The following is an 11,466-nucleotide window of genomic DNA, read 5'->3' on the forward strand; positions in this document are numbered from 1 at the left end:
GCCAAACAGTCAGCTTTACTATAGTGTGGATAGTTCCCCAGTCCCCAACCCATTCTGTCTTGCCACTGGCATCCATTCAAACAGTCAGCTTTACTATAGTGTGGATAGTTCCCCAGTCCCCATCTCATTCTGTCTGGCCAAACAGTCAGCTTTACTATAGTGTGGATAGTTCATTCTGTCCCAGTCCCCATCTCATTCTGTCTGGCCAAACAGTCAGCTTTACTATAGTGTGGATAGTTCCCCAGTCCCCAACCCATTCTGTCTGGCCAAACAGTCAGCTTTACTATAGTGTGGATAGTTCCCCAGTCCCCATCTCATTCTGTCTGGCCAAACAGTCAGCTTTACTATAGTGTAGGATAGTTCCCCAGTCCCCAACCCATTCTGTCTGGCCAAACAGTCAGCTTTACTATAGTGTGGATAGTTCCCCAGTCCCCATCTCATTCTGTCTGGCCAAACAGTCAGCTTTACTATAGTGTGGATAGTTCCCAGTCCCCATCTCATTCTGTCTGGCCAAACAGTCAGCTTTACTATAGTGTGGATAGTTCCCCAGTCCCCATCTCATTCTGTCTGGCCAAACAGTCAGCTTTACTATAGTGTGGATAGTTCCCCAGTCCCCATCTCATTCTGTCTGGCCAAACAGTCAGCTTTACTATAGTGTGGATAGTTCCCCAGTCCCCATCTCATTCTGTCTGGCCAAACAGTCAGCTTTACTATAGTGGATAGTTCCCAGTCCCCATATTCTGTTGGCCAAACAGTCAGCTTTACAGTCCCCAACCCATTCTGTCTGGCCAAACAGTCAGCTTTACTATAGTGTGGATAGTTCCCCAGTCCCCATCTCATTCTGTCTGGCCAAACAGTCAGCTTTACTATAGTGTGGATAGTTCCCCAGTCCCCATCTCATTCTGTCTGGCCAAACAGTCAGCTTTACTATAGTGTGGATAGTTCCCCAGTCCCCATCTCATTCTGTCTGGCCAAACAGTCAGCTTTACTATAGTGTGGATAGTTCCCCAGTCCCCATCTCATTCTGTCTGGCCAAACAGTCAGCTTTACTATAGTGTGGATAGTTCCCCAGTCCCCATCTCATTCTGTCTGGCCAAACAGTCAGCTTTACTATAGTGTGGATAGTTCCCCAGTCCCCAACCCATTCTGTCTGGCCAAACAGTCAGCTTTACTATAGTGTGGATAGTTCCCCAGTCCCCATCTCATTCTGTCTGGCCAAACAGTCAGCTTTACTATAGTGTGGATAGTTCCCCAGTCCCCATCTCATTCTGTCTGGCCAAACAGTCAGCTTTACTATAGTGTGGATAGTTCCCCAGTCCCCAACCCATTCTGTCTGGCCAAACAGTCAGCTTTACTATAGTGTGGATAGTTCCCCAGTCCCCATCTCATTCTGTCTGGCCAAACAGTCAGCTTTACTATAGTGTGGATAGTTCCCCAGTCCCCAACCCATTCTGTCTGGCCAAACAGTCAGCTTTACTATAGTGTGGATAGTTCCCCAGTCCCCATCTCATTCTGTCTGGCCAAACAGTCAGCTTTACTATAGTGTGGATAGTTCCCCAGTCCCCATCTCATTCTGTCTGGCCAAACAGTCAGCTTTACTATAGTGTGGATAGTTCCCCAGTCCCCATCTCATTCTGTCTGGCCAAACAGTCAGCTTTACTACAGTGTGGAAGGTCCGGTCAAACAACATCATCAGAGGAGACAGCACATAAAGGAATAGAATATATTTCCTCAGGGCAGAACATCAAATACGGTCTGCTTGAGATACAAAGACCATTGCCAGTGAGTGTGCCCTTTGAAATGTTTTGGAACTTGCCCTATTTTAGGAGGCAGAAAATTGGCTGTTGCATTCTCATTTGTCTGACCACTTTGCTGAGTGGAACCTCCTCAGATGGAATAAACTGCCCTGAAGAGAAAAATAATTTGCCCAGACAGTCACAGGTGTACTGTACCATAGCACATGACCATGATGAAACACAAGTGTTACTCGCCACACAGAATGAAAGATGCTGGCAACTAAGGCAGTCCACTAGCCAGCTATTTATAATACTAAAACAGTCAACTAGTCAGCTATAGGTCAACTCAGTCAACCATCTATAATACTAAGACAGTCAAACAGCCAGCTATTGGTCAACTCAGTCAACCATCTATAATACTAAGACAGTCAAACAGCCAGCTATTGGTCAACTCAGACAGTCAACCAGACAGCCATCTATAATACTAAGACAGTCAAACAGCCAGCTATTGGTCAACTCAGACAGTCAACCAGACATCCATCTATAATACTAAGACAGTCAAACAGCCAGCTATTGGTCAACTCAGACAGTCAACCAGACAGCCATCTAGAATACTAAGACAGTCAACCAGACATCCATCTATAATACTAAGACAGTCAAACAGCCAGCTATAGGTCAACCAGACATCCATCTATAATACTAAGACAGTCAAACAGCCAGCTATTGGTCAACTCAGACAGTCAACCAGACATCCATCTATAATACTAAGACAGTCAAACAGCCATCTATAATAGTGGAACAGCTAAATCGGTGCATGTATTTTCAAACTCAGTCAACAACTACTAATTAGATCAACAAAACATTTAGATAAAGCAATATTCTGATGAAGTAAGAGATCTATTGCATAAACAGATGATGTAATCAGGTGGGAGGGAGAGCACCACTCATACTTTTTTCTGAAGGGTCTTTCTGAGCTGCATTGGATAAGACACAGCTCTATATGAGCTTGCTAAACAAAGCAGGTGTCCCAGGTTGCCCCTCTCTCCGTCTGCCCTGCCTGCCTGTTTGAGAAGAAAGAGTGTAGCAGAGCAGAGGAGTCCTTGACTGAACTGTGGAAGTGCTGACACCATGCCACTTGTGATGCCTATATCAGTCTGCCGGGATCTCTACTGAGATAAACTAGCTTTTGGTCACTAATGATTCTGAATAAATGTGGCATCTTCTTGATTAAGGACCCTGTGTCTTTCTCCTGTGTTAGAATGAGTAATTTCCCCCCAACAACTTCATTACAACCTCAAGGACAAACTCTCACCGCACCCCATACTTCAACACTGTCCTTGCCACCTTGTAAACACAACCCCAGGCACAGTGCCTAGTGCCTACACTGTTTGACAGACACACCGCCTTCGATGCAAGAGAAGTGTAGCTTAAGCGCAGCAAAGCATAAAAAACAACCCACTTTCAATTGTAAAATACTGAATGAATCTCTTTTGCCCGTTCTTGAAGAAAACGGCAGCAGGTCAAGACGACATGTGGAATTCTACTGACAGATGGGGAAAGGGAGCAACTGTTGTTCATGACACTGGGACCAGACAGAAGGGAACAACACTAAATGTTGTGGTCACATCAACTGTTGTTCATGACACTGGGACCAGACAGAAGGGAACAACACTCAATGTTGTGGTCACATCAACTGTTGTTCATGACACTGGGACCAGACAGAAGGGAACAACACTAAATGTTGTGGTCACATCAACTGTTGTTCATGACACTCGGACCAGACAGAAGGGAACAACACTAAATGTTGTGGTCACATCAACTGTTGTTCATGACACTGGGACCAGACAGAAGGGAACAACACTAAATGTTGTGGTCACATCAACTGTTGTTCATGACACTGGGACCAGACAGAAGGGAACAACACTAAATGTTGTGGTCACATCAACTGTTGTTCATGACACTGGGACCAGACAGAAGGGAACAACACTAAATGTTGTGGTCACATCAACTGTTGTTCATGACACTGGGACCAGACAGAAGGGAACAACACTAAATGTTGTGGTCACATCAACTGTTGTTCATGACACTGGGACCAGACAGAAGGGAACAACACTAAATGTTGTGGTCACATCAACTGTTGTTCATGACACTCGGACCAGACAGAAGCGTGTAAATCCGTCTCTGCTGTTGAATACTGAAAGAAACTGAATAATTGATTGAAAAACAGCTTATTCTCTAAATGTTAAATGCCCCGCTATATCAAAAATAACTTCTTCATACAGGGAGGTTGAGAGGGCTGCATGCAATGGTGCTAACCTGTCTGACTCACCTGTCAATATCAATCAAATCAATGGTGCTAACCTGTCTGACTCACCTGTCAATATCAATCAAATCAATGGATTGAATACATGATCATGTCAAGTGAGGAAACTGCATTTTATTCTCTATCTGTCTTTTCCACTAACACACTTATGTAGCACAGGAGGTTGGTGGCACCTTAATTGGGGAGGACGGCCTCATGGTAATGGCTGGAGTGGAATCAGTGGAATGGTATCAAACACATCAAAAAATGGTTTCCATGTGTTTGATGCCATCCTATTCGCTCCACTCCATTCCATTATTGTGAGCCATCCTACCTCAGCAGCCTCCACTGTGATGTAGGTTGGACATGCATGGGCTTATCTAATAGCTATTACAACACATCTGCAGTAGATGAGGCATACACAATAAGAATAACATTAGGTCTTGTAGAGTCTGCTCTGATGAGGAGACCGGTCTAGCTCTTGTCCAGGGCATTTGTACCTGTTTACCTTCCTACACTAACACGGTGGACCAGAGCTATGGAAGCCCAAACTGTCACCATGAGCAGCAGGTGCAGTAGTCTACTAATCAGATGGTTTAGCCAGGCCTACTGTGAGAGGATACAATTGTTCCATGTAGGCTACATATTACAAATAGGGCTAGTATATTCAAGGTAATTCATTGCTAACTCATTACTCTTGCAACTCTCGGAGAACAGTAGAAGTTAATAAAAGTGCTTCTTCTTTACTGCTAAAGGTAAAGCCAACTCGTTTTGGCCCTTTGGTTAATAATCTCTACAGAAAGAAAACCATGAAGGAGGATTGTGCATCTTTCAAAATGGCCTCTTAGGTTTCAGGGACCAATCACAGTTTGAAAGCTAAACAAAACTTATGTGATCTGTAAATTGAGTTGAAAAAATGTAGTCTACTTATTAACGAATGGCGTGTTTAGTTTTTTATTCCCTCTGTGATTGGTCTTTGAACCCGTAGTTAATTTTTAAATATATAAGCCTCCTTCATTTTACAATCGGTAACCAAACCCTCCCTTCAGTCTGGTCGCACTCCCCTGCTCAGACAATGCATGCATCAACCAATGGGTGTGTACCACGTCATCGAATGTGTCATCGACTGACAGATTGCTATAACATATGAGGTGGTTAGCTGATAGCCTACATAAAATACCTATTTGTAAGATCTGGCATGAGTCAGCAACTCTTGGGCAGAGGAATGCACCCGAAAGCTTCACCTGAAGGCTTTATGCCTACTTTTATCTTTGAACATTTATTATATGAGGCATGTATTTTCACAACCATTCATGGACAGTTTTGATAGGTCATACAGATAAGCATGGGATATTAAATGCTCCAGGAATCAAGTATAATTTTTGACATTTTAGTATTGTGTACATGCTAGACAGATGGTAGGGGGACTCACAACTCATAAACACATCATATTTTGTCCATAAGTAAGACAATGTAAGATAATGTCAAGGATCTTCAACTAGTAGACATAAACCACCTGAATATTGATATTCATTAGATGTTTCTTGAAGGCTGAGTGATTTCGAGAAATGAATTGGTATAACAAGAACATTGGCTTAATTTGGCCAAAGAAAATTGGCTCAATAGAATGAAATAAAGCAAAACAAAGTTTTGAACAGGCTTTATTGCAGCAATTACCAACAAAGGTAAGTGTCTACAGTAGCCAACAAATGACAGCAATAGTCTAATGTTAGGTATTATACAACAGACCTACTTATAACCATCTTCATCTAAATATGGAGCACACAGTTAAAAAGACAGATGGAATGTAATTTAGCCAATGAAAATGTCTCAACAGAATTAAACAAAACTGCTGTTTTTTTAAACAGGTTTTGATTAATAAATAGGCTTACAATAATAACAATGATACACAATAATGATAAATAATAGTGATTAAAAACAAATGTTCCAAAATTGCATCCTAGAATGTGCCAACGTTCTTCTCATCTTCCACGACAATATTAAAACTTACAGTACCAGTCAAAGGTTTGGACACAGCTACTCATTCAAGGGTTTTTCTTTACTTTGACTATTTTCTACATTGTAGAATACACTCTATATTAAATTCCCTTTGGAGGCTTTTCACTATAGGCATACTCTTTGTCCTCTAACTTTAGTTTTACTTCAATGAAAAAGGCCTCCGTCAACAGTGGCCTAGGACAAGTCTGTCTCTCTCTCTCTCTCTGTCTCTCTCTCTCTCTCTCTCTCTCTCTCTCTCTCTCTCTCTCTCTCTCTCTCTCTCTCTCTCTCTCTCTCTCTCTCTCTCTCTCTCTCTCTCTCTCTCTCTCTCTCTCTCTCTCTCTCTCTCTCTCTCTCTCTCTCTCTCTCTCTCTCTCTCTCTCTCTCTCTCTCTCTCTCTCTCTCTCTCTCTCTCTCTCTCTCTCTCTCTCTCTCTCTCTCTCTCTCTCTCTCTCTCTCTCTCTCTCTCTCTCTCTCTCTCTCTCTCTCTCTCTCTCTCTCCTAACCAGCAGGCTCACATGAGAGAATCTGGCAAATTTTCACAGAACCGCTTGTTGCAATTTCGATGAGTCTCTCTTGTTCAGATATCGGTAAGTGTACTGGAGGCAGGGCATGAAAAGTATAACAAATCCAGTTGTTTGTGTCATACATTTTGGGTAAGTACCTCCGTAATTGCGCACCCAGCTCACTCAGGTGCTTCGCTATATCACATTTGACATTGTCCGTAAGCTTTAGTTCATTTGCACACAAAAAAAATAATACAATGATGGACAGACCTAACTTCTTAGTCATAGCCTCAATTTTGTCCCGCACATTGAATATAGTTGGGGAGAGTCCCTGTAATCCTAGATTCAGATCATTCAGTCGAGAAAAAACATCCCCCAGATAGGCCAGTCGTGTGAGAAACTCGTCATCATGCAAGTGGTCAGACAAGTGAAAATTATGTCAGTAAAGAAAACTTTAAGCTCGTCTCTCAATTTAAAAAAAGGTAAATTCTTTACCCCTTGATAACCAGCACACTTCTGTATGTTGTAAAAGCGTTACATGGTCCCTGCCCATATCATTGCATAGTGCAGAAAATGCATGAGAGTTCAGGGGCCTTTCTTTAACAAATTTAACCATTTTCACTGTAGTGTCCAAAACATCTTTCAAGCTGTCAGGCATTCCCTTGGTGTACCTCTCGTGGATGCTGCAGTGTACCCAAGAGCCTCTCGTGGATGCTGCAGTGTACCCAAGAGCCTCTCGTGGATGCTGCAGAGTACCCAAGAGCCTCTCGTGGATGCTGCAGTGTACCCAAGAGCCTCTCGTGGATGCTGCAGTGTACCCAAGAGCCTCTCGTGGATGCTGCAGTGTACCCAAGAGCCTCTCGTGGATGCTGCAGTGTACCCAAGAGCCTCTCGTGGATGCTGCAGTGTACCCAAGTGGCGTTGGGAGAAACTGCATACACATGCGTTACCACTCCACTGTGTCTCCCTGTCATGGCTTTTGCACCATCAGTACAGATACCAACATGAGCAGCAGCTACGTTTGGCTACATACGAACCATTAGTGGAATTCCCACGAGAGAATAACGGTTCATGTGATTGGATGTTAATTATTTAACTAGGCTACCTGTATTTGACATTGTGTTGTTATGTCGCTGAACACTAGGTTACTCAGGCGAGAAAAAACCTCACCCAAATGTATATCCCCACTGGAAAATATTAATGTACTGTTTGGAAATGTGAAGACATTTTTTCATTTTTTATTTTTTTATGTGAATCATATTTTTATATATTTTTATATATATTTGTATTTATTTTATTTTACATACCAACAACGGCATTGTGCATACCCCCAGTATGGGAATCCCTGAACCAACGGCATTGTGCATACCCCCAGTATGGGAATCCCTGAACCAACGGCATTGTGCATAACCCCAGTATGGGAATCCCTGAACCAACGGCATTGTGCATAACCCCAGTATGGGAATCCCTGAACCAACGGCATTGTGCATAACCCCAGTATGGGAATCCCTGAACCAACGTCATTGTGCATAACCCCAGTATGGGAATCCCTGAACCAACGGCATTGTGCATAACCCCAGTATGGGAATCCCTGAACCAACGGCATTGTGCATACCCCCAGTATGGGAATCCCTGAACCAACGGCATTGTGCATACCCCCAGTATGGGAATCCCTGAACCAACGGCATTGTGCATACCCCCAGTATGGGAATCCCTAAACCAACGGCATTGTGCATACCCCCAGTATGGGAATCCCTGAACCAACGGCATTGTGCATACCCCCAGTATGGGAATCCCTAAACCAACGGCATTGTGCATACCCCCAGTATGGGAATCCCTGAACCAACGGCATTGTGCATACCCCCAGTATGGGAAGCCCTGAACCAACGGCATTGTGCATACCCCCAGTATGGGAATCCCTGAACCAACGGCATTGTGCATACCCCCAGTATGGGAATCCCTGAACCAACGGCATTGTGCATACCCCCAGTATGGGAATCCCTGAACCAACGGCATTGTGCATAACCCCAGTATGGGAATCCCTGAACCAACGGCATTGTGCATAACCCCAGTATGGGAATCCCTGACCCAACGGCATTGTGCATACCCCCAGTATGGGAATCCCTGAACCAACGGCATTGTGCATACCCCCAGTATGGGAATCCCTGAACCAACGGCCTTGTGCATACCCCCAGTATGGGAATCCCTGAACCAACGGCATTGTGCATAACCCCAGTATGGGAATCCCTGAACCAACGGCATTGTGCATACCCCCAGTATGGGAATCCCTGAACCAACGGCATTGTGCATACCCCCAGTATGGGAATCCCTGAACCAAGGGCATTGTGCATAACCCCAGTATGGGAATCCCTGAACCAAGGGCATTGTGCATAACCCCAGTATGGGAATCCCTGAACCAACGTCATTGTGCATAACCCCAGTATGGGAATCCCTGAACCAACGGCATTGTGCATACCCCCAGTATGGGAATCCCTGAACCAACGGCATTGTGCATACCCCCAGTATGGGAATCCCTGAACCAACGGCATTGTGCATGCCCCCAGCATGGGAATCCCTGAACCAACGGCATTGTTCATACCCCCAGTATGGGAATCCCTGAACCAATGGCATTGTGCATACCCCCAGTATGGGAATCCCTGAACCAACGGCATTGTGCATAGCCCCAGTATGGGAATCCCTGACCCAACGGCATTGTGCATACCCCCAGTATGGGAATCCCTGAACCAACGGCATTGTGCATACCCCCAGTATGGGAATCCCTGAACCAACGGCATTGTGCATACCCCCAGTATGGGAATCCCTGAACCAACGGCATTGTGCATAACCCCAGTATGGGAATCCCTGAACCAACGGCATTGTGCATACCCCCAGTATGGGAATCCCTGAACCAACGGCATTGTGCATACCCCCAGTATGGGAATCCCTGAACCAAGGGCATTGTGCATAACCCCAGTATGGGAATCCCTGAACCAAGGGCATTGTGCATAACCCCAGTATGGGAATCCCTGAACCAACGTCATTGTGCATAACCCCAGTATGGGAATCCCTGAACCAACGGCATTGTGCATACCCCCAGTATGGGAATCCCTGAACCAACGGCATTGTGCATACCCCCAGTATGGGAATCCCTGAACCAACGGCATTGTGCATACCCCCAGCATGGGAATCCCTGAACCAACGGCATTGTGCATACCCCCAGTATGGGAATCCCTGAACCAATGGCATTGTGCATACCCCCAGTATGGGAATCCCTGAACCAACGGCATTGTGCATACCCCCAGTATGGGAATTCCTGAACCAACGGCATTGTGCATACCCCCAGTATGGGAATCCCTGAACCAACGGCATTGTGCATACCCCCAGTATGGGAATCCCTGATACAGATGAATAACAAAACATGCACATGACAGTATTCATACCTTTTTGTGGTAAATGTGAATGAAAAAAAGTGTTTTGATAATGGTTTTCATACACATACCGTGTCCATAATGTAGAGACCTTTATATGGGATATTCATTGAAGACGTAAGGGAGGAGGATGGTGTCACGTTCTGACCTTAGTTCGTTTGTTTTGTCTTTTGTTTTAGTATGGTCAGGGCATGAGTTGGGTGGGTTGTCTATGTTAGTTTGTCTATGATTTTCTATTTCTGTGTTTGGCCTGGTATGGTTCTCAATCAGAGGCAGCTGTCAATCGTTGTCCCTGATTGAGAGCCATGTTTAGGTAGCCTGTTTTCCATTGTTTTTTTGTGGGTGGTTGTTTTCTGTTTAGTGTTTTTGTTTCACCTTTCAGGACTGTTTGTTTGTCGTGTTTGTTGTTTTGTCTAGTGTTGCATTAAATAATATGAACACTTACCACGCTGCACCTTGGTCCTTCTCTCCTTCCTCAGACAACAACCATTACAGATGGTAAATGTGACCTGCATAACATACCAATACCAATTGACATACCTTTGTATGCCTCCTTGTGTGTATACCTGCAGACACAAACATGAGCAGTTCAGTCATCTGCACCATAAACAGCTAGCCTTCAACATATTCTTATAGCATACATATCCTTACCTCTGTGTTGATATCCATTGAATTGTGTCCATTTTCTGTTTTTGAAAGATTTGCACAAATATGAAAAGATAAATGGTATCATCATAAAACCATATCAATTTAGATCACACAATGAACAAACTTACCTTAAATCTTTACATTTTTCAGTTAAGTGTCTGCAGCTGCTGTCCTTTCAAATTCAAATGTTTCAGTTGGGCAGTTAGGTTCCTGCAAGAACACCCACCAACTAAGGAGGTTCCTCGATGAACCCCACCTCTTATGGGGTTCTTGGAAGAACCTTTTGGGGGCCATTTTCAGTGTCAAGAACCCCATGGTTCTTCAAAGAACTTTGAGGAAGAAGAACCCCTAATGTTTAGAGTGTAGACTATACTGACCTGTATAGCAAAAGTAAGCACACAGAAAACTGAAAAGCCTATAGCACATAAGGGAAGTATGAAAGCACCTTGATATAGGGCAGGCGCATGCAAGCAGATGAGGACATTTGGCTATATGGAAGACATTATATAGTAAAAAAAAGCAGATGAGGACATTTGGCTATATGGAAGACATTATATAGTAAAAAAAAGCAGATGAGGACATTTGGCTATATGGAAGACATTATATAGTAAAAAAAGCAGATGAGGACATTTGGCTATATGGAAGACATTATATAGTAAAAAAAAGCAGATGAGGACATTTGGCTATATGGAAGACATTATATAGTAAAAAAAAGCAGATGAGGACATTTGGCTATATGGAAGACATTATATAGTAAAAAAAAAGCAGATGAGGACATTTGGCTATATGGAAGACATTATATAGTAAAAAAAAAGCAGATGAGGACATTTGGCTATATGGAAGACATT

The sequence above is a fragment of the Oncorhynchus gorbuscha genome, linkage group LG19 (assembly GCF_021184085.1).
Source record: "Oncorhynchus gorbuscha isolate QuinsamMale2020 ecotype Even-year linkage group LG19, OgorEven_v1.0, whole genome shotgun sequence".
Classification (NCBI taxonomy): Eukaryota; Metazoa; Chordata; class Actinopteri; order Salmoniformes; family Salmonidae; genus Oncorhynchus; species Oncorhynchus gorbuscha.